Consider the following 24,018-nt stretch of genomic DNA (forward strand, 5'->3'; position numbering starts at 1 on the left):
GTGTACATAACTAAATATTTCCTACTATTCATTAAGATTTACATTTATTTTAAGTAACTACATCATTTTTAAGTATGAATAAACTTATTTAGAATTATGGTAACAATAAATGACCAAGTGGTGTTCAAAATTTTCTAACAAAAACTTGTGGCTTCTGTCTGAGTACATATATTTATATATGGAAAAACTTCGTTCAACATCAACTGATGTAACGGGAGCATTTTTCAAACTAACCAAAACATTTGGTTCTAAATTAATTGTTTCCGAAATATTTCCAGCTAGAACACTGACTACTTCAGAAAGAATATGGTAACCTTTATTTTTTTCCATAGTAGCTTCAAATTTTTTTAAAATATCTTTTCCAATATTACCTCTAACGTTCCGACAACATGACGCAAATTCTTTTATTAATGCTGTACTTTCGAACAATGACAGTTTTGGTGATTCTAACTGAGTAATTGTTTTTTGAACAAAACTAAAATTTGATTTTATAAATGAAAGTTCTTGTTGAAGCAAGTTACTCTGAAAAGTTTGTTTAGAATCCAAAAGAGATTGGGAACTTTCATCTGTTAACGTATCAATTATGTTCTTTATTTTAACAAAATGATCTGCATAAAAATTAGCTGCTTCTAACCATGTTCCCCATCGCGTTAAAATAGGTTGTGGTGGAAGAGGAATGTTAGGTAGCATTTCTTTATAAAGTTGAATTCTTATAGGAGATTTAAGAAATACTTTTTTGACACTGGATATCATGGTATTTACAAGAGGAAACTTTTTTCGTATTTCCTCTGCAACTCTGTTTAATCCATGCGCTACACAAGTAACATGTATTAAATCTGGGAAAAATATTTTTAAATTTTGTCCTGCTTTCACCATATAAGGAGCAGCATCCGATAAAATAAGCAGTAATTTATTAGAAGGAATAGTTGTCGGAAGAAAAAAAGTTGCTAATGTTTCTTGTATAAAACGCGAAATTGTTAAAGCATTTGTTTTCTCAAGTTGCTGGCATGAAATAAGATGAGATTTTGGTAAGGTATCTTCTTTAAGAACACCAATCAATAAATGAGCAATATACTTTCCTGAGGAATCAGTGGTTTCGTCTACAGATATGTAAAAATAATTATCTGCAATTTCTTCCTTAATATTAATTAACACCGACGAGTATAGCCCGTTTACATTATTTCTTCTTAGAGACCGATCACTTGGAACATTAAGTTTGCAATATTTTTTTAGAAACGAACTAAAATTTACATTTGCTAATTTTGAAAGCGGTATGTTTGCAGACACTAATGCGCGACACAAGTCTTCATTAAAAGTTTCTTGCTCATCTAATTTTTTTGAAGTAGATTGGAAACATTTAGCCATTGAAGTTTGATGTTTTCCTCCTATTTTTCCTTTTTTTGCAATGTGTGAAGCAGTTCTCACATGTTGGTCTATCTGAAATTTCTTCTCACATGCTATCTATAAATAAAAATAAAAACCTTTATTTTAACCCAACCTTTAAAATATAAAAATATACAAGGTGTTTTTGGTTAATCAAATAACTGGTTTGGAAAAAAAAACACTCGCTAAGTGTTTTAAATGCAGTATTAATCCACAAATTAGTTTTTGTTACTAACCATTAGTACATCATATAACTTATTTTAAAATTCAACAAAAGTTTTTTTTTTGTTAATTCAATTACAATAAAAATAATTGTGTTTTAGAATAGCTGACTTCATAAAAAAAAGTAAAGGTGAAAAATTTTTCTTAATACACACCATTGTATTGTACCATGGACAATTTTTTCTCACTAAAGGAAGCTATTTTTCATTTAAAAACAACCTACGAGTACTAAATTTCAAGTAAATACGTTTATTGGTTTTAAAGTTATTGTTGTTATTAACTAAAAGAATTTAATTTTTTTTAATTTTAACACCCTGTATCTCGAAAAGTAAATAAGTTTGACCCCTCATTAACTATATCGTTTTGTTCAATTTTTCGAGAAGTATCTACAGTCAAACGTTGTAAGTGTCATTTGGAAACACCCTGTATGTATGAAATATTAGATATTTAATAGAAAATATTAGATACTTACAATTTTGCCACAGACTGAACAGTAGATTTTTCCCATATCCATAGACAGCTCTTTATAAGGTTTAATCCAAGTTGAAGCACTGGTTGTTTTAGGCATTATAAAATCACAATCTTCCTTTTTGTTACTCACAACGAGTGTTTACGCTTTGAATATCAAAACAAAAATGATTTACAAATCTGAGCATCAAATTAGAAATGTTTAGGTACCTAATTCAATAAACTGGGAGATTTTGGAAAATCCCTAAATTAGGAACAAAACTATTAGCCGTTTACCTGCTGTTAAGATACAATAAATTGTAGATAGATTTGGGGATTAGATCATAAAATGCAAATGAGCGAACCCTTAGCGATTATCCAATAACTGAATGCCTCAGTGACCGAGACTTTCTAAGAATGTTTAGGGCTACTTAAATTGATCTTCTTTGAAATTGTAAATGTTTTGTACCTGTAGATATTACGTACTTAGATCATTTCTTGATTAAAATGACTACAAAATTTTATACAAGAATTGAAATAAATTGGTATGTTTAAAAATTTTCAAATACAGTATAAAAATCTGAACTTTTATGCACTTTATGCAAACTTTTATACAAATATGCCAAAATATGAAATATTTGCATAAAATATGCACAATATGCAAAATATGCAATATGCATATTTGCCGAAGTCTAGTTATGAGGAATCAAACAAGTGTGCCTCTTTCTTACTGCCAATTAGTCAAGCAAAATTGTATTTTACTCATATCTATGCCCAAAAATGAACGAATCTCATGATAAGTAACATGTCGATCTGCTTCAATCATGCCCCGCATATCAATCTTCTTCCGGGACAACATATGTGAGAACACTTGAGGGATCTGGTGTTTTATCACGAAAACCAAGAGGTAGTCGATCGAAGCTTTATTGTTTAGTCAGGCCAACTTTAAAATCATATAAAATCACCACACGAACAATTTCACGACAGATTTCCATTTTTTTTTCACGAAATTGATTGTTTTGAAAAATTTTTGCTGCCAACCTTCCGCTAGATGGCACTGTACAAAACATTGTACGCCTTGTACTTATATTCTTAATAGATATTCATTTAAATATCTGTAAATACGACATCAGCTGCTGAATATAAAGACTTCTGGTGATACAGTAGGTTTTTAATTGCCGGAAGGTCTTCTAAATTGTCTTGAATCTTTATTTTAACATCTTGTAGAATAACTGCGCAGTCCACTCTGGAACTAAACATCAATGAACTGCTGATTCATTGGTCTTATATTCGAAAACAAAAGTAGTAACATCCTATCATCTAAAATTTTCTTTCGAGACAAATTTACTACGTTGTATTAATTTTACGATTTGATTTGTTCGTTTTATTTACTTCATTTCGTTTAATTTTTGCTTTTTAGGTGTAATGCTTCTTATATTTTATTTTGGTGAACTAGATGAAGATAACGAAAAAAACATGATTATTAAATCATATCCTGTAATAGTGTAAATTTTCAAATCCCTATACAAAGTTAATTCATGACAAATTGAGTTTTGTTTTCACTATATGCTAATGTACTTTGAAGTATAAAATATGAAAGTACAATATATTTCTTCTCATCTTCTGAACGCTAAAGGGTTTTATTTACCATCGCTGTAAATAGCTAATTTATTTTTACCTTAGTTCTTTCTATATAATAATAATATTTCTTAGCTATATTCTTTTCGTCTTCTAGTTTTCCATCCTTTCCTCCTACCTGCATGATAACTAAATAAATCTACATTTAACAGTTCTAAATTGTTTTATTCCTGCTTCCCTAATTATTTTACATAAAAAGTCATGAGATACTGTATAGGCCTGAAATCTATGTTGAAAACAAAGTTATAAGCGTTCTACGAACTAAACACATACCAAAATTTTGCAAAAATTAAATAATTTGCAAGAGCAATAATATCAGCCAAAACATATCCTGGAGCTGATATAAACTCTGATCATAATCCTCTTGTAGCCCAATTACGAGTCAGACTAAAAACCTTAATCCAGAAACAGAACAACAGAAGATTAGATATGGATCAACTTAGAAATCCCGAGATAAAAGTCAAGCTTACAAATAGCATTAATAGTAACGTTGCTTTAACAACCAATACTGATGATATTGAAAGAGACTGGATCAACTTAAGGGACGCTATATGCAACGGTACGAAAGAAGTCATTGGTGACTACGAGCGGAAGAAGAAGAACGAATGGATGACAGATGAAATATTACACAATATAAAGAACTGGATAGAACTGTCAGCAGAAAGATAAAAGAATCCAAAGAGAAATGGTTACAAGAAAAATGTCAAGAGATAGAAGAGCTAGAACGAAGACACGATAGTTTTAATATGCATAAAAAAATCAAGGAGTTTACTTATACTTACAAGAAAAAACAGTTTGGTAGGTTAATAGACGAGAACAACAAACTTTTGTAGATAAAGAAGAACAGTTGCAGACTTGGGCAAATTACATAAAATATTTGTTTACGGATTATCGTCATATTTCTACGAACACTCTTGATCTGAATGGACCAAAAATATTGAAAAGTGAGGTGATAAAAGCTATAGATCAAACGAAAGATGGAAAAGCAACAGGATGCTATGAAATACCAGTCGAATTTTTAAAAGTTTTTAACGAGAACAACCTGAATGTAGTATTGGAACTGTTTAATAAGATATACGATACTGGTCAAATTCCATCGGACTGGTTGAAATCTACATTTGTGCCTCTTCCCAAGAAATCGAATTCTAAGACGTGTAGTGAATATCGCCTTATAAGTTTAATGAGTCACACCCTTAAAGTATTCTTGCGTATTATCCATTCCAGAATACGAGCAAAATTAGAACACAGCACAAGTAAAACACAGTTCGGTTTTAGATGCGGTTTTGGAACTCGAGAGCCGCTCTTTGCAATACAAGTCTTGATTCAAAAATGTCTGGATCAACAGAAAGATGTTTACGCCTGTTTTATCGACTATGAGAAAGCATTCGATACTATCAAACATGACAAACTCATAGAACTATTACATCTTACAGGACTTGACACTAAGGACATCCAGATTATAAAAAATCTATATTGGAATCAAACAGCCCACATGAAGAATGGACATATGGTGAGTGAAATCGTAACCATTTCGAGAGGGGTTAGACAGGGCTGTATTCTTTCGCCACTGCTTTTCAACCTGTACACGGAACAAATATTTCTAGAGGCACTGGAAGAGTACAACGAGGGTATCAAGATTAATGACGTACCAATAAGTAATTTTCGATATGCAAATGATACTGTTATACTGGCCGATAACATCGAAGATTTACAGATGATGCTAAATAGAGTAAATACAACTGGCAACCAATTTGGACTGAAGATCAATAGAAAGAAAACTAAATTTATGGTGATCAGTAAAAAGAAGATTCAACATATTGACCTGAATATTGAAGCTGAACGTATTGAAAGAGTACACCGATTTAAATATCTGGGATATACAGTAAATGATAAGTGGGACCCAGACGTAGAGATTAAGATCCGAATTGAAATAGCAAGATCCAAATTCATCAAAATGAGAAAGCTCTTAAGCAACCGCCACCTAAGCGTTAACCTCCGATGGCGCGCCACGAAATGCTACGTACTCTCTACGCTACTTTACGGAGTTGAAGGGTGGACGTTAACAGCAGCAACTATAAAGAAGTTAGCGGCTCTAGAAATGTAGCTGTATCGACGCATACTGAAAATACTTTGGACAGACAGAGTGACCAACACAGAGGTATTAAGACGAATGGGTAAAGAGGTGGAATTGTTAACAACTGTTAAAAGGAGGAAAGCGTCATACCTGGGCCATGTGTTCCGTAATGATAAGTACAGTCTGCTACAGCTTATCGTGAAAGGCAAGATTGAAGGTAGAAGAGGTCTGGGCAGAAAGAAGAAATCCTGGCTGAAAAACTTGAGAGAATGGTTTCAAATACCAGAAGCTGCGAACATAATACATGCGGCACAAAACAGAGAAACCTATCGTTTGATGGTCGCCAACCTTCGGTAGAACGGCACATAAAGAAGAATATTATTGTCAAAGTTAGGCCACACGTAGTGCAGAATGTGTGTAATGGGTTGCGTTCGGTAACAATGAAGTTAGATATTAACAATATTTTAATTGTCAATATTTTGATTGGATGAGTTATTGTTTAAAAAGTAAAGTTAATGAGACGTAGTCAGTTAAGAAAACAGCAGCAATAATCTTTTATTCAGTCAATAGAGCGAGCCCTCTCAGATCTTTATTTAGGGTAAGATATTCTAATAGACCAATTACAGGTTATACAACAATTCAAGTGATTTTAAAAAATTTTAAAATGCTGGGACCGTGATTCCTAATTGTAACTGTACGTTTTTATTATACAAAAAACGAAAAAAAAAATTATGATAAGTTTTAAACGTAAACCTATAACAAATGTTCCAACAGTGCGCCATTTTGTCCTAAGCTGTATATCGATCGATTGTAAATTCTCGTCTAACATTAGCTAGAATGCTTGGCGTCATTTTTGGATACTCTTTATTAATTCGCATTTTTAATGTATATGCAAATTTTTGGGGAAAATAAATTTTGGATTCTAGATATCCCCAGATAAAAAAATCATTTGGAGCTAGATCTACAGATCTCGGAGGCCACTTAATATTACAGTTAGGTCCAATGAAACAAACGTTAAAACTGTTTTTAAGGAATTCCTTAACCCCCGGCTGTTGTGCGCAGGGCACCTATCCATTTGATACCAAATTTCTTCTTCATCTGGAGTTACTTCTGCAAGTCTCGGTAAAATCTCTTCCTTGTAGCAAGTCAAAAAAATTTTCCGAATTTAAATTTTTCCTCGTAGAAAAATGATCCAATAATATTGTGCTTAAATACTCCTAACCCAACATTTATTTTTCAAGAATATTGTGTTTTGTTTTCCATAATATCCTCCCTCAGGCATTTTTGTCGACCAAATCCTATACTTTTGAAATTATGAATGTCAAACTGGTTTGCAATGGTCCGAGAATTTATTGTGCGATTTTCAACTACTTATCGTTTTCATTTTCTAAATTTCTTGGTACCTCAGCTGTATTGTTTGTAAAATTAGGAATCGGTCTTTCAATTGTTGATTGACTTGGAATTCTTCTTCTTCTTGATGTGCCTATCCGTTACGAATGTTGGCGATCATCATGGCAATCTTTATCTTATCTGCAGCAGCTCGGAAAAGCTGCACAGATGTTGTACTGAAGCAGATTCTGAGGTTCTTTAATCAAAATGTTCTTCATCTTCCTGGACCTCGTTTTCCAAATATTTTTCCTTGCAGGATGGTTTGAAGGAGAGCATATCTGGATTCATTTCGCAGAATATGTCCGAAGAACTGTAACTTTCGAGATTTGATGGTGTTCAGTACGTCTCGGTTCTTATTTATTCTTCTGAGGACTGAGGACCTACTCATTTGTGACTCGGTCAGTCCACGGGATCTTAAGTATTCTCCGATATAGCCACATCTCAAATGCTTCCAGTTTTCTGCACATTTCTTCGTTCAAGGTCCACGATTCAACACCATAAAAAAGGACAGAAAAGACGTAGCATCGCAGCATTCTTACTTTTGTATCAAGAGAGAGGTTGTGACTCTTGAAGAAGGCCCCCATCCGATTGAAGGTGGATCTAGCTTTTCCGATGTGTGCTCTACTCTCCTGGTTGTTGGTCCATTCTTCATTTATTATGGTGCCAAGGTAGTTGTAGTGCGTCACTCTTTCTACAGGGGATTGGTTGACGTAGACTTGGCCTTCTGTTAACCTTTTCTTGCTAATTATCATAAGCTTTGTCTTCTTAACGTTTATGTTGAGTACATATTGTTGACTGTAATACGTGATTTTGTTCATAAGAACTTGTAGGTCTTCTAAGCTTTCCGCAAATACTATGGTGCCATCTGCATATCTGATGTTGTTTAGCCGGTAACCATTTAGTAGAATACCTTTTTCAGTTTCGTGCAAAGCTTTGATAAATATTCTTTCAGAGTACAGATTGAAGATTAGAAAAGACAAAATACAGCCTTGCCTCACTCTACGCATGATTTTCACATAGTCAGTGTGTTCACCTTCAACTCTAAGATTTGCTGTCTGATTCCAGTAAAGATTTCTAATTATTTTTAGATTTTGGTTGTTAATTCCTGTTTCTTTTAGTATTTGCATCATCTCGGCGTGCTATACTCGATCAAACGCTTTCTCGTAATCGACTTGGAATTGGTACACGCTAAATAAAGAACTGCCACTCCACGCAATATTGCTTAAAATAAGACACCCTTATTATTGCTACTTTCTCTTTAACTGAGTACATTTTATGAACTTTATTGTTTTTTAAACAATAAATAAGAAAATAAAAACATTGACAGTTCAAATATTGTTAATATCTAACTTCATTGTGACCAAAAGCAACCCGTTATATTGCATTACGTGTGGCCTAACTTTTACACAATATTCTGGTAAATGTATTATATTTTGCAAAATTTTGAAATGGGTTTAATTCGTAGAACAATTTTAACCTCTGTTTTCAATACAGATTTTAGTCCTCTTTAAATAGTATCTCATGATTTTTGATGTAAAATAATTAGGTAAGAAGTAATTCAACAGTTTAGTATTTCCCATTGAGTTTTCTATGGCTTGTTTGACGATGTACCACCCGGTATACATTAAATGTACACACTATTAGTGTTTCACCTTAACCTATCTTTCTTAGTACTTCCCCTTTAGAAATCATAATTCTCCATAGTATTTCTAAGACGTATGTATATTACAAAATATAATTCCAATATATCAATTACCATCAAAAACCAGCATTACCCTTTTTAATTGTTTGTCATAAAAATGCCACCATAATAACTACACTTACGTGCATGTCGTGCATAGAAATTCATCCACTTTACAATTTTTACAAATCAAAATAGCATTTGGAATGTTTGATTGATTTTTTTTATATATTTTAATTATCGTGTCTTGACTGCTGAGGTCATTGACACGATTACAATATGGTACATTTTTTTTTATAGCCCTTTTTCTATCCGAATTGTTGAATAAAGGCCTCCCCCATTTCTCGCCATTCATCCCTGTTGTGTGCTAGGCGTTTCCACATTGGTCCTGCGACTCTTTTGATATCGTCGCTCCAGCGCATTTGAGGTCTTCCTCTTGGTCTCTTCGCATCGTACGGTCGCCAGTTTCCGACTTCTTTGTTCCATCTACCATCTTCGAGACGTTCGTTGTGTCCAGCCCATTTCCATTTTAATTTAGCTGCTTGTTTCGCGGCGTCCTTTATTTTTGTTTTGTTCCGGATTGCTTCGTTCGTTTGCCGATCTATTAGTGAGATACCAAGCATCTGTCGTTCCATGGCTCGCTGAGTTTTTCGAATCTTGTCCATATTCTTTTTTGTGAATGTCCAGGTTTGAGCTCCGTAAGTGAGAACGGGAAGGATACAAGAATCGAACACTTTGGTTCGAAGGTTTTGGGGTATCTTTTTGTCTTTCAGTATGTATGAGAGTTTTCCAAATGTGGCCCATCCCATTCTTACTCATCTGCTTATTTCGGTAGTTTGGTTTTCTTTGTTTACCTTGATATTCTGACCCAGATATATGTATTCTTCTACATGTTCCACTGTTGTTCCTTGGATGGTTATCGTCGGTTGATCATTTTTCGGCTTATTCGACATTAGCTTAGTTTTACTCAGATTCATTTTCAGTCCTTTTTTTATGGATTCCGTATGAAGCTCATCGATCATCGTCTTCAGTTCTTTCCAGCCGTCGGCTATTAGTACTACGTCATCTGCATATCTTAGATGGTTTAAATACTTTCCGTTTATCGATAGTCCCTTCGTTTCCCAATTTAGTGATTTAAAGATGTCTTCAAGTGCGGCAGTAAATAGTTTTGGAGATATGGTGTCTCCCTGTCTTACTCCTCGGTTGATTTTTATTGGCCTCGTTTTCATTCCGTTATCCATCGTGACTACCATTTCAGCGTATTGATATATATTATGTATTAATATCCTATATCTAGAATCTATTCTGCTGTTGACCAGTGCTTCCTCAATAGCCCATAATTCTATGCTGTCAAAAGCTTTCTCGTAGTCTATAAATGCTAAACAGATTGGTAAATTGTATTCGTTAACTTTTTCTATTAGGACCTTTAGTGTGTGAAGATGGTCACATGTACTGAACCCTTTTCTAAATCCGGCTTGCTCTACTGGTTGATATACATCGAACTTTGTTGTCAATCTATTTGTAATTATTTTTGTGAATGTTTTATAAAGTTGTGATAGTAGTGATATTGGACGATAATTTTTCAGATCTGTATTGTCCCCTTTTTTGTGTATTAATATTGTGTTAGCAGTATTCCATTCCTTTGGTATGTTTCCTTCAAATAGGCATTTATTAAAAAGTATTTTTAGGTACCTGATGACTTCTTCTCCGCCTTCTTTCAACATTTCTGCCAGAATTCCGTCACTACCCGGTGCTTTATTTCTTTTCAATTCTTTAATTGCATTTTCTATTTCTACTTCGCTTATTTCGGGCATTACTTCAGAATTTACGTTTGTTATTTGTCTTTTCAGATTTTGCTTTGAAGAGTCGGGGGGATCGTTTCTTGAGCGGTATAACTCAGTATAGAAGTTTTCAACTATGTTTGATATCTGAGCTTTGCTTGTTTCTAGTTGGCCTTGTTGATTTTTCATAGTTATAATATTTTTCTTTCCTAATTTCGGTTTGGTATATTTCAGACTTCGATTTTTCTCTATCACTCTTGTTGATGTTTTTTAATATCGTCTTTTATCTGTTTTCGTATGGCTCGATTAAGTTCTTTGTATTCTGTGGTATTTCTTTTGTTTAGTGACAGGAGCTCTTTTCGTTTTTTCAGCATATTCTTCGATTCTGCACTTATTTTGGATTTTTTGTTGTTATGGCGGGTTGCTACTTCTGAGCTAGCATTCAATAGTTCTTTTGTTATAACTGAGTTAATTTTATTAACTCTGAGTTGTTCTAGATTCAGTGCTTGGGCGGTTTTTAATTTGCTAGCATATTTTTCTTTATCGACTTTTAGCTTTTCTGTGTCTATTTGTATCGTGTTATTAAAGTTAATTCTACGTTTGTTATACTTAATCCTTAGTTTAGCTCTAACCATTCTGTGATCACTACCCAGAGAGACATTATTTATTACTGTTACATCTTCTACGATACCTTTCTTGTTACACATGATGTAATCGATTTCGTTCCTTGTTTTTCCGTCTGGTGATAACCACGTCCACTTTCTTTGCGGTTTGGTACATTGGTACATTACAAATAAAATATTAGACGTTACTTATTACACTGTTATATACATTTACACTTTAAAGTGTATGAAGTATGGGATTTCCATTAGGTATTGAACAGATTTGTGTATTCCGTGGATGCATTTAATATTGTCTTCCAGCTGATGATGCTGTTGCCATGACTGCATACAGGTGGATCAGTAGATGCTATAAAAAAGCCGTGCGTAAGCCTAATGTGTCCGATTCTAAGTATTCTTATAACGACTTTGTTTTTCCTGGGCATATGTGGTAGCTCTGAGGAAGATATAACTGGATGTATACACATAAGTGACTGGCAGTTGTGTTCCATTGAGCTTACCATTTGTCATGCGTTATTCTCTTTAAAACAATTCAATGTCACCTTTGTTACCGATATATCTAAAGTGAGTCCTGTTCTGTGAGTACCATATATGAAGGTACCCTGGAATAGTGGCAATTATCCCATGGTCTATACATTTATTATATATGTCATGTATAAAATTCATCTGAGAAATTTTTTTAATTTCTTGAATGAATAAAAAGAATGCTTGAATGATAACGAAATACCTCGATTATTCAATGTATATGGCAGAGAGTTTGATTAGTTTTGTAGTGCTATTAAATGTGCCCCCCCCCCCCCATCATTTTTAGATGCATCACTATAAAGAATTTATTTTTATGAAACTGGTTTAGATTAGTTTAATTAGATGGGTTGGATAAATTGTTTGCTTTTATTAAAGAAAATGGAGTTATTTATATTCGGATGTTTCTTGTGCCATGGAAGACATGTAGAGATGAGGAAGGGTAATGCGAACTAAGGATGTTGGATGAGATTATTTGGTTTAAGAAGTAGATGATAGAGTGATTTTGTGGATTGGCTGATAAACTAGTTCAATATGAAAGAAAGTGTTATCCTCTTAACTAGAGTGAAGGTTCGCTGGTTTTACAATAAGTGCTTACTTTCATCTGTGCTTAATCTAAAGGCACTCAGCTGATCCTAAGACCTATATTGTGAACAAAATCAAGAGCTTTCAGATACGTCTTGGACATATGGATAAAACTTCTATTGTCTATTCTGGAGCGAATGATTTATCTGTAAACTGCAAGCAATACTTCCTCTCCAGCTGTCCATTATAAATTTATTAAAATGTATTCAGCATTAAGGTAGCAATTATGTTAGAAATATAACAAATTATCATTTCATTTTTTAGGAGAAAATGCTCGATTGGATTTAGGTAGGGCTACATGTCAGGCCACTCCATAACCTGAAAATTGACTTCTGCAATATAGTGCAAAATTAATTTATAAAGAGACCTTAACCAGGCGTAGGATAAAAGCAAGATAGTGGGTACATTCAAATGAACTGCTGCCATACCCAAGCCATTCCTGAATACAGAGCTCGACAAACCTACCACCACTGCGTTAAAGATATAGTGGAATAAGTTTTGGACCAGTTACAGACCTTTTGTAGCCAAGCTTTTTTTCTTAACTCTTTTTTTTTGCTATTAATTCATTAATATGTACTGCTCGGGCCTCACGAAGCTGTTTTTGCACTTAAGCTGCATTAGGAGGAAGGTTTCTTAATACCTTGATAAAATGAAGTGGTCGTTACGTTCATTCTGAACAATGCTTTACATTGCTGCCTGTTCCTGATAAATGCTGCCGTTCGCAGAGCTGTAGGCCATATAATTTATAAAAAATGACAAAATTCAAAATTGTGAAATGGGCTGATTTCTTTACACGGCAGTGTTAATGTGTGAAAATAATACTTTAGCAACAGTAGCAAGCTATACATTGTGAAATAATATAGATTTTGTTTTTTAATTCCACAACGAATTTTGATTGGTCTTAACTGGTTCTTTACCCATTCTGTAGGAATGCTTCTTTAAAAATTTTTGTTTCTCTATTAAATGAAATCATACAATATTTCCAATTATTTAGCCAGCAAGCTTTGTTGTTTGTCTTTTTTATGTACGTATTTGCTATGTTGTTTATTTTTAGTCTTTTTTTATTATTTTTTATTTTATTTTTTCGTTTGTTTTTTTTTTCAGAAACTAATCTACATCATAATCTTCATTGTAATACTTATTATTATTATTGTAGCGATAATATTAATAGTCAAACTGTAAGTTTTTATTATTTCATTAACCTTATTGCAATAAATTCGTGTTTGTGATATACGTAAACCGAGGCTGTGATTGTATTACGATTAAATGTTAAATATTAATTCCATTACCATTTAGAATGTACTAAATGAAAATTAAAACATACGTAATAATTGAATTATTCTAAAACGATTCAGTCAAATATGAGACCTAAACATTCGTGGTGGAACGAATATTGTACTAAGGCTATTTAACATAGAAAATAAACGTGGATAAAGTGAACTTAAAAAAATTCCTTGAAAAATTTTTAGAGATTAAGAAAGAGACATCAAAAATAGTGAAATCAACTAACAAACTATTCAACAAAAGTCAAATCAATGAAATTGAAGTTAATTTTAAAAGACCCAATACTGGTGAATTATATCAAGTTTTTAAATCACAACTGATGGTAAATTAAACCTTAACGACGAATCTTGTGCTGCAGCTTTTGGAGATTATTTTTCATCCAAACTTAATGCTAAAATCTCTAATGAAAGCCAAGACTTCTATCCTAGTGTGTCTCCGTCAGATAGTCTTCCGCCCACTTTAGGTGAAATCATGGAAAATATATGTGACATGAAAAACAACGAATCTGGTGGTTAAAATTGTATTTTGACTAAAATGTAGAAATTCGCCGAACTTGATACGATAAAGCGTATTCAAAATATTATTTTTAATATATGAGGAATCAGAAATTCTACCCTCTGATTGGACCACAGCACTTATTCATCCACTGCATAAACAAGGAGATGTAAGTGATTTAAACCATTATCGTGGAATCTCTTTGTTTCCAGTGATTTACAAAATCTTATCTAGGCCGCTAGCGTTTGCTGATGACTTGGCCCTTTTAGCTTAGTAATGTCAATGAACTGGTCTGAAGATATCATAAAATTCAATTTTCCAGCTTTGAATCAATTGCCGAAAAATTAGCCTGAAATTAGCAGTTAATAAAACTGAGTTTATTACAAGCATCAAGAGTGTACCTGCCTTATATGAAAATGCCACAAGAAAAACTCAAAGAATGAAAAAAGTTTAAATATCTTGAAAAGTTTATTACACCTGATGGCCCAGGGATTGCTGCCATTCAAAGTAGATGTTCAAAATTGGAATGTGCATTCCATCTGTGCAAAGACCTGTACAAAAGTATAAGCTTATCTTTATATGCATCCCAATGTTTAAATACGGTAAAGAAAATGCATTTACGAAAGGAAATAAATAGTAAAATTTTGAGACAAGTCTTAGTACCGATCAAGGAAAATAAAGAATTCAGCCGAAGGCACAACCATGAGTTATATAACACTTGGAACACATTGTTACCAACATGCGTAAACGAAAAATGATGTTTTACGATCACCGAGAACTAATGAACTTTTAAAGACTTCATCATATTCACGTTTCAATCTCAAGATCATTATATTATTCAAAATGGGCAAGCCAGGTTAAAAAAGGGTTGAAACAAGTGTAAATCCATGTGGTCACCACATGGTAACCTCCAACATCGTCAAGGTCTCAGAGATAAGGTGAAATCTACTAAGAATCTTATCCCTCTAGGTATCTTTCTATCTCCTCGCCCCGCTAGTAAGTAACCAAAGAAAAAGAGTAACATTCCATTAAAATTAAAACCTACTGACAGAGGAGGAATATCTGGGTTGTCATGATAAAGGTGAAAAAAACTACACTAATCTAATTTATCAATAATTAGAGAGAGGACAAAAGTAAAAGATGTTATTGAACGAGTAGCGTCATTGAAATGGAAGTGACATGGCTCGGCACAACCAACGCCTCGATGATGGTAGATGGAACAGAGAAATATTTAGTTTACGACCTTATGAAGCAAAGAGATGGCGAGGAAGATCCCAAATGCGGTGGAGCGATGACATTAAAAATGTTGCAGGCAAAAAAAAATAGGAAGAGAGAGGAAATAGAAAGGATACATGTACAATATTGAAAGAGCATGAAGCAAAGCACAAATTTGAAAATTTAGAGGATTGGTTGTACCTACCTAGTAGCGCGTGACAAATAGGCAAAAATAGAGACATTTATAAATTACTAAAGAAAGGTAATAAACAGTGGCATCATTAAACACACTGCTGTGTGATAAAAAATGTGTGTAAAGCTACCAAAATCCGAACTTACATAATTTTTAATATAATATTCACGTGAACCAGAAGGATTATAGTCCAGGCGATATCTGTTTTAAGTTAATGTGAAGCATATAAACGCAGTTTTTTCCATAACTGGCTCCAAAATATTAATATAAATGATAATTTCACTATGCGTGAAAAAAATTGAAAAAATCGATGTTTCCTCCTTTTTTCGCATAAATCTTAAGAACTATTGGTTTTAGAACAATTTTGTATCAGGCATAAAAGTTTTGTAATTGAATTTTACATAAGATAATGCTAATTTTAAACCTTAAAAAGTATTATTATATTTGAAAAAATACTAAATACATAAAAAACTGTTAAAAAAGGTTTTTTTGCTGTTAAAAAAATGATACGGTAAATAATTTTTGGTTGTTTAAAGGACCCAAATTTTATTAATACGTGATTGCAAATGCGATATTTGATTTTTTTTAGCTCGCGAAACCTGGATTAAAAAAAAAACATCAAAATTGGTTGAATAAAAGCGGAGATAGTTGAAATTTTTGATCGCCAACCGATTTTGAACACGTAAAATTAATTTCGATTTAGCCGCGACGACCGCTTTCTCACTTACTCCCACCTCCTACCTCCTGTCAATTTTTTTACGGACGTACTACTATTAATTGAATTTAAACCAACTTGTAGTATCTGTAACTAATTTCATAATAAAATTATCATTTGTAGTGTTGGTTTCGAGCGATTTATGCAAAAAAACTGCTTTTTATATGTTTCACACCCAAAAATGCTTATTTTAAATACTGCTTAGATAGAGATAGATACTTAGATACTGCTTGGGCTATTAAATGAAGATGGAGAGGAAAACCTTCAGAAAAATCTTCATAAGGTAAAAAGTTGAATTATAACGTAGTAGACGAACTAATAAGTATATTTGAATGAAGCAATATTTGAATAACCCAAAATAACACGGGAAATTAGGGATGCCCCTAAGTAAAATAAACGCCCTAAGAATATCGCAAGCAAGAAACACATAGTAGTAAAAAGAGAACTAAAAAATAGATCGATGAACAATGCTTATATGGACATAGAAGCAATGGAAGTAGCAGACTGAAAGGAACAAGTGTTAGAGCAAAAAAATTGAAAACTCGAAACTAACTTCGAATCGTCAAGAAACTTGATTTAAAAGCTTTTTTTCAAACCTGAAACAGAACGTATATAAAAAGATGCATGATGCTTCGTCGAAACGTATTCTAATCATAACTTCTGAACTGATAATCACGCACTAGTTATGGATTTATTTATCAAAGTGAACTAATGTACAATTAATAATGCAGCACTTGACCTGAATAAAATATTAATATGTCAGAAAGTTTTCATTGTGCTCAAGTTGCAAATAATCCAAGTTAAAATCAGGTATTAAGAGCCAGACTATTTAAAAATTTAGTGGTTGAACTATAAATGTATTTTTTGTGTCCGTTTTTCAATTGAAATATAAAAGCTAATACTTTGTGGTAAAAATTACTAAATGGTAATGGAAAAAGCAACATCGGATTAGATCAAACTCATAGTACAACGAAATCAGCGCTTATACCGTAAAAATGCAAATGTTTAAGCTTAGCATTTCAGTGATAACGGACGCTTTCTTCAACGTTCAACTTGTGTTTGTCTTACAAAGTACTTAATATAAATTATCATTCTTTGCATCTCGTTTACAATTAAAACAAACAGTAGACTATCAAGAGATTGCGGTGAATAGCTTTCCTTTCCTCGAATTCGGGTTAAAATTGTGTTTTCCGTAGGTTCTTACGAAATAAAATAGAATTTAAAGAAGTTTGTAATCAGCTTTGTTAGAATAAAGTTTTTCTTAAACTTTCGCTAATGCTTATTAAAGACTGATTTAAAAAATATGGTAATATCTGGTTTGTACAAAACCTTATTATTCTTTATAAATTCCAATATTTTTTCTTTCTGCTTAGTCATACGTACAGGTTTATAAAGCTGTCTATTTTTCTCATTTTTTTTTTCAATCAGTGACGAAGTTAGATAATTTTTACGCCATATGTCGCGATGTATGTCGCCCAACTCGTGATTTAAAACAAGTAAATCTAATTTCTCGTTGGTAGTTTTCTATATTAAATTGTTAAAAGACGTGATAGTACAGGGAATTAAGCAAAACAGACACTCTTCTGGATTGTGACCAAATCTAGGTATCTGAATTTTTCATAAGCGTATATAAAGAAAATCTATACGGTTTCGGCATCTTTTGTAATTATTAACACTGTAGTGTAAAATGCCATTTTTTCGATTTTTTAATTACTATTAAAAAGCGTAATATTTGAGGTAAAATTACAAATCTTTCTCTTTTAAAACATAAAAAAGCTTTGAAATTAAAAATGCTTTAAATTAGCTATTGCTAAAAGTTGTAAAAACTGCAAAATAAGGCATAATCGTTAATTGTTTATAACTGTTATAAAAAATCAACCTAGATATTTGATATTGCGCCCAAAGTTCTGTGATCTTGTCTGTCAAATCTGACAGTGTCGCTGGTACGACTGCCGGATCTTCTAGAAATTCAGGGTTTTGATCGCCTGCACCTTTAGCTTCTCTAATATACTTCATAAGATGTGAGACGGCTATATGTCTGCGAAAATCGATTGGTTTTACTGAATTGCCGCTCTTCTTTAAATATGCCAAGCGTTTCCCAATGACGCGTCTAGTAACCATGTAAATAATGGATACTACCAATTATTTTTTAATCAAACACCAATCGTGTACCTCCCCGTATTTTGAACCATCATGTCCGTTCCTCCCGTCGATGAGTTATATTTTTCTATAAGACACGGACGAGGTTCTTGAATAATTTTCTTCTCTTTTGAGAAAACCTTTTTACTGGTGTCATTGTTTGGATGCCTTAAGGGGTAGTGGCAGCAGTAACAGTTTTATTGTCGGTCTAGCGTACAAAAATTTTCCCATTGTTGCGTTCAATAACTTCATTACAATCACCTCGATCTGCTTTTTTTTAAATCAGTTTTCGATGGTAAGGGCATACCTTTAGGTAAACGATTTTCGCGATTGGTACCGGTGCACCAAATACCATTTTCTCGCATATTCGACAGTAGGTTAATACTGACAAACAAAGAGTTTATATGGTAAATTCCTTTTATTTGTGGGTATCTCACGCAAAATGTTTATCAGTAGAGCAGTAGCTTTTTCGTATAATTTTTCGTCTCTTTCGCTGGATTTTGGGTTATTTCCCTGATATAAATATATCAAAGTTTATTAGATAACCATTTTAATTGTGATAGTACCTAACCATAGATTCGTCATAAAATATTTCTTCTTCTGACACAAAGTTCTTTATAAATGTTTTCGGTTTGATGTCATTATTGTCTGCCCAATGTACAAATTGCATAATTTGCTCGAATTGATTCCGCCTCATGGCATTTTTAACAAAAAGGATGCTCTATGTCTGGTTTAAAATTCCAGTAATATCGCTTTCCTGGTTTTGGATCGTATTGTCTAAGAATCAAAATGCAATAAAGCATTTCAAGTTCTTGACATGAGGTATTTGGATCGGGAACATTTTTGAGAAGAGCATATTTTTCAATTTATTACTCTAAGTATTGGAATAATGGGTTATCCGAAAATAACTCGAACAATTCAACGGGTGTTAAATTCTTATATTCAGAAAAAAATGGTTTTGGAATGGTATCCAGACGATTTTGAAAATCGCCTCCTTTTAACCAAGCATATGTATATTTTGATGTAGATCCGCTGGCTTTAGTGGTGCTAATTCTCTCATTATTTGTAAGTTTTACCTCGGCTTGGACACGAAGTAGTTTCTCTGGCAAATGGTCAAGATCTCCATCAATCATTTTCATCTTCGGATTCTTCGTCTGTGAGAACCTTTATTTCTGGGGGTTATGTGTAAACGGCCTCTAACTCTACACCACCGTAAGCTATTTGAAGTGCTTCTTCTAAAGTAAAACCGCATCTTGCAGTTTCTAAAAAGGAAAAAATCCGTAAATGGGAGATAGAAATACATTCCCATATATGCGGTTATTTTTGCAAAAATACTGTCATACTTTATTCTAGCGTTGCATACATGTAAAACTGAAATTTGGAGCTATACAGAACTAAGTGATTAAGTGAACTAAGCGAAATATATAAGTAAAATTTGAAAGATTTAGGTTATGTACCTTTATGTAAGGTTTGACTTACTTTTTGAGCCTAAAAAAATTCAAAGATATAAAAATAATTATACTTACTCTAGAATCTAGATTGATGACCGTTTATTTTAAATGCATACAGGTACAAAATTTCTGCACACCGTATCTGCAAACCAGTAAACATGCATTACAGGGAGTGTCAAATTGCACTGTACTTACACCATCTTTGCGATCCTACTACAAGTTATTCCTTGCAGCGCGCTGTTTAAATTTCATAATGTTGCGTTACTTATATTGTAACACTAGGATATTAAGGGTTTAAATTTAAAAGTTAACCTATCAATATGTATCAAAAAATCACTTTTTATACACTGTAATAGTTTAACTCTTAAATTGTTATTTAGTATGAGTAGAATTACCGTATCACTGTTTTGTGTCTAATGCTCTTGCAAAAAAGGTCTGCGGGATAAACGAATATAATATCTTTTAAATTAATTGATGGATCGATCTGAAATTTTGAGGGTTTTCTAAGGACGACAATACACAACTTTGGTCCTAATAATAAATAACTAGGATGATTTTTTACAATAGTTATAAACAATTAACCATTTTGCCTTATTTTGCAGTTTTCGAAGCAACAAATTAATTTCACAACTTTTAGCAATTGTCATTTTAAAGCTTTTTTTATGTTTTAAAAGATAGTTTTGTAATTTTACCTCAAATATTAATCTTTTTAATGGTAAGCAAAAAAATAGAAAAGATTGCATTTATTCACTAAATTGTTAATAATTAAAAAAGACACCGAACTATTAAGGAATAGACAGACCAGAGATAAAAGTTGATATCTTTTTTACTAAGTTAAGAAGCTATTTGGACACTTCCGGCTTTGTGTACAGGGTGGGCCACAAAGAATGGGCCAAATTTTAGTTGTATGTTCAAAAGGCTTTAACCCTTTTGAAAGGTCAAAGTTCTCATATCATATTTTAATATTGTTCTGAAGCTATTTTCTTATGGCATGTTAAAGTAATTACTATTTAAATGGGAATAAGCCACAATTAAAGGTTAAAGTAAGTTTATTGACGTTTCAATGTCCACTTCGGAAATCGTTCTCAAAATACAAACATTAGTAAATTAAACAAATTTTGTTTTTTTGTTACTTAGTGAAAAATTCTTCTAATAATTTAATTTTATCTGACTCCTCATTTATATTGACAATTCAGACATACATTATACATTTTAAAGTTGACGACTTTGTATTGTTGAGTTGAGTTCCTGGGACGACTTTACTTGTAAGATACTTAATTCGATTACATGAAATCAACTTTAACTTGAAAATATCTGAGAAAAAATCATAGCATATAATTCGGGTTTAAAAAGACAAACACATGCCATGATGACAATAACAATCTCCCGTTAGTGATTCCATAGTAAATTATGAGGGAAAAACTACGAAAAAAAAAAAACTTCATAATACTATCTCGATATGATAAGTAGGTATTTGGTCGTGCATTTAGTTTACTTTCAATAAACACCAAATTCTTATTTTATATATTTGTTATTTAAAAAACATAAATCCTTAAGTCCATAAGTCTATAAATCCATAAGTCCTCTATATGTTACCGACTTACTAATACTGGTATTTTCCTTTTAATAACTTCCTCTTTTAATATGGATAACCAGATCGTACTACATTCTGCCAAAGAATTTGCGACACAATTGGTCTCATTTAGCATTATTAGAGCCGCTTCTTTAATTTTTTCCTTTTTCCATTCGTTTCTTTTAGGACTATATTTGAATCATTCCACTGAACCCTATGTTCATTATCCTATGCGTGTTTACATATTTGAGATCTATCAAATTCTCTATTTTTAATATAAGATTGATGTTCACTTATTCTAACATTTAATAGCCATGGTTTTTCACCTAAATAAAACTGATCGCATTCACAAGGTATTTTATAAATGCAATTCTTTGTCCTTTGTTGTTCATTGTTAGGTTTGGTTTTAGACAAAATAGATCTCAATGTGTTTGTTGTTTTGAATGTTGTTGAAATGTTGAATTGATTTCCTATCCTTAAGTTTTTCTGATAATCCTTTTATGTATGGTATTGTTATTTTCCTCGTATTATTCCTTGTGTATGCTGTAGGATTTCGTTCTAAGTTGTTCTGTTCTATTCGGTCGATAGGTGAAAATTCCTTATTTATAAACGATAAAAGATAATTATTTTTTAATAAAACAGATGTTAACAAATGTTTTTCCTCCAAGAACGAATTTTCGTTAGAACAAGTAACTTTGGCTCTATCATATAAGGATTTAGTGATTCCCTTTTTAATATTAATATTGTGATTTGATTTGAAATTTAAATATCTGTTGATGTGTGTTGTTTTTCTATACACCTGAGTCTCGTATCCAGTATCGTTCTTAGAGATTAAAACATCCAGGAAAGGTAGTGTGTTATTATATTTCTTTTCCATGGTAAATGTGACTGACTCTGATCCATGAGGCCATATTCAGAATACATTATCTACATACCACCACCATACTGTATGAGTGGGAGCCTTGTAACTGGTTCCCTATATTCGAGGGTTGGAAATCTTTTGATTCCAAGCCTTACTTCAAAGGACTTGTGAATGGATGTATCTCCATAGGTTTGGTTCTTCAGTGACCGTTGAAGGATAAGGATTGTTAATGGGAGCAAATATAACTCCAGAGAAATAAAATCACCTTTAGTTTATCGACTTATAATTAACTATTTTTAGAGTAAAGAGGTTCAAAACGACCGTAGCTGACAATACAGTATCAAATAATTCTTTCTTTATCACACGTAAAATAGAAAACCGTATTTATGAGAAAAAATGCCCGATTTCGGCGTAGAGAAATATTTTATATATGAATTGAGAGTGTTGCCTCAAGGGCGTGTGAGTGAGAACTAATAAAATAAAATTTGGTGCGTAAAAGTGTAGATTACCCCTCTTGTATTTAGGTGTGAAAACTATTTAAGAGGCTGTGGTGGCGCCAACCAGTCGGGTATTCCGAGCAAACTTCATAAAGTGACTATTTTACTTATTCTACACTAAGAAAAGTGTAAAGAACAATATTTTTATTTTATATTTTAAAATGATATGTTCATTTCTGGAACATAGACTGCCCGCGTTGAAGTATTTACTTCAAAACGAAAGAAAGAGTGATTTGAGAAAGTAAGCAAACTTAACTTAAATGTAATTTAAGAAATAACTATTCCTAAACTAGAGTAATACATATAAATGTGACAAAATTTAAAATTTTAAATTTCTACTTTGTCCACAGGAAGAGGACAGAGTTTTGTAATGGGTCTGTTAAAATATCCATCTCTAGTCTTTATTTTAACACTACGGACCTTATCGTCCTTACCAGTAAACAATTCAACAATTCTTGCCAATGGCCAGTGTAGGGGTGGAACTTTATCTTCCTTTAATAGAACTAAGTCGTTAACTTCAAGATTCTTCTGTGGTGTTAACCACTTGGGGCGATTCTGAAGTTGATTAAGGTAATCAATTTTCCAGCGTTTGGCAAATGATTGCTGAATCTTCATGTAGTTTTGCCAAATTGTTAATTTATTGTCAGGTATTTCCGTCACTATCTCTTCAGGAAATGACGTAATTGGTTTTCCTATTAGGAAATGTCCTGGAGACAATGTGTTAAAGTCATTTGGATCATTTGACATAGCACAAAGAGGGCGTGAGTTTAGTACTGCTTCTATTTGTGCGAGAACTGTGCTAAAGGCTTCAAAAGTTAAAGTGGTATTGCCTAAAAGCCTTAAAATGTGATATTTGGCACTTTTTATGGCTGCCTCCCAAATTCCACCATGATGCGGAGAATGGGCTACAATGAATTTCCATTGAATTTCAGAAGAGGAGAGAAAATTGAATATGGACTCAGAGGTTTCCTTTTGTTTAAGAAATAGTGCAACTTCCCTCAACTGATTTCTAGCTCCTAGAAAATTAGTGGCGTTATCTGAGTAGATAATTTGTGGACAGCCTCTCCTACTGATGAATCTTTTTAAAGCAAGTAAGAAACTTTCGGTAGAGAGACCTGTGACTAATTCGATGTGCACTGCACGAGTAACCATACATACGAACAACGCTATGTAGGATTTTATTTTTGGAGCCTTTCTTAAATTGGAGCTTTTTATAAGAAATGGACCACCAAAGTCTAGACCAACATTGGTA

General features: G+C 32.8%; 1 protein-coding gene across 5 annotated transcripts in view; it reads left to right on the forward strand.

Moving 5' to 3' along the window:
* The window catches only part of Syx1A (Syntaxin 1A), a 526,136-nt gene that overhangs the window by 437,124 nt on the left and 64,994 nt on the right, over positions 1 to 24,018 (forward strand). For 2 of the 5 annotated variants that reach the window (XR_011950302.1, XR_011950303.1), the window contains exon 9: positions 13,447 to 13,520. The exons of the other annotated variants lie outside the window; for them this stretch is intronic. The gene's annotated coding sequence lies outside the window, so the exon portion shown is untranslated. The remainder of the gene's footprint in view (positions 1 to 13,446; positions 13,521 to 24,018) is intronic. 5 annotated transcript variants of the gene reach the window in all.

The sequence above is a fragment of the Diabrotica undecimpunctata genome, chromosome 3, assembly GCF_040954645.1.
Source record: "Diabrotica undecimpunctata isolate CICGRU chromosome 3, icDiaUnde3, whole genome shotgun sequence".
Lineage (NCBI taxonomy): Eukaryota > Metazoa > Arthropoda > Insecta > Coleoptera > Chrysomelidae > Diabrotica > Diabrotica undecimpunctata.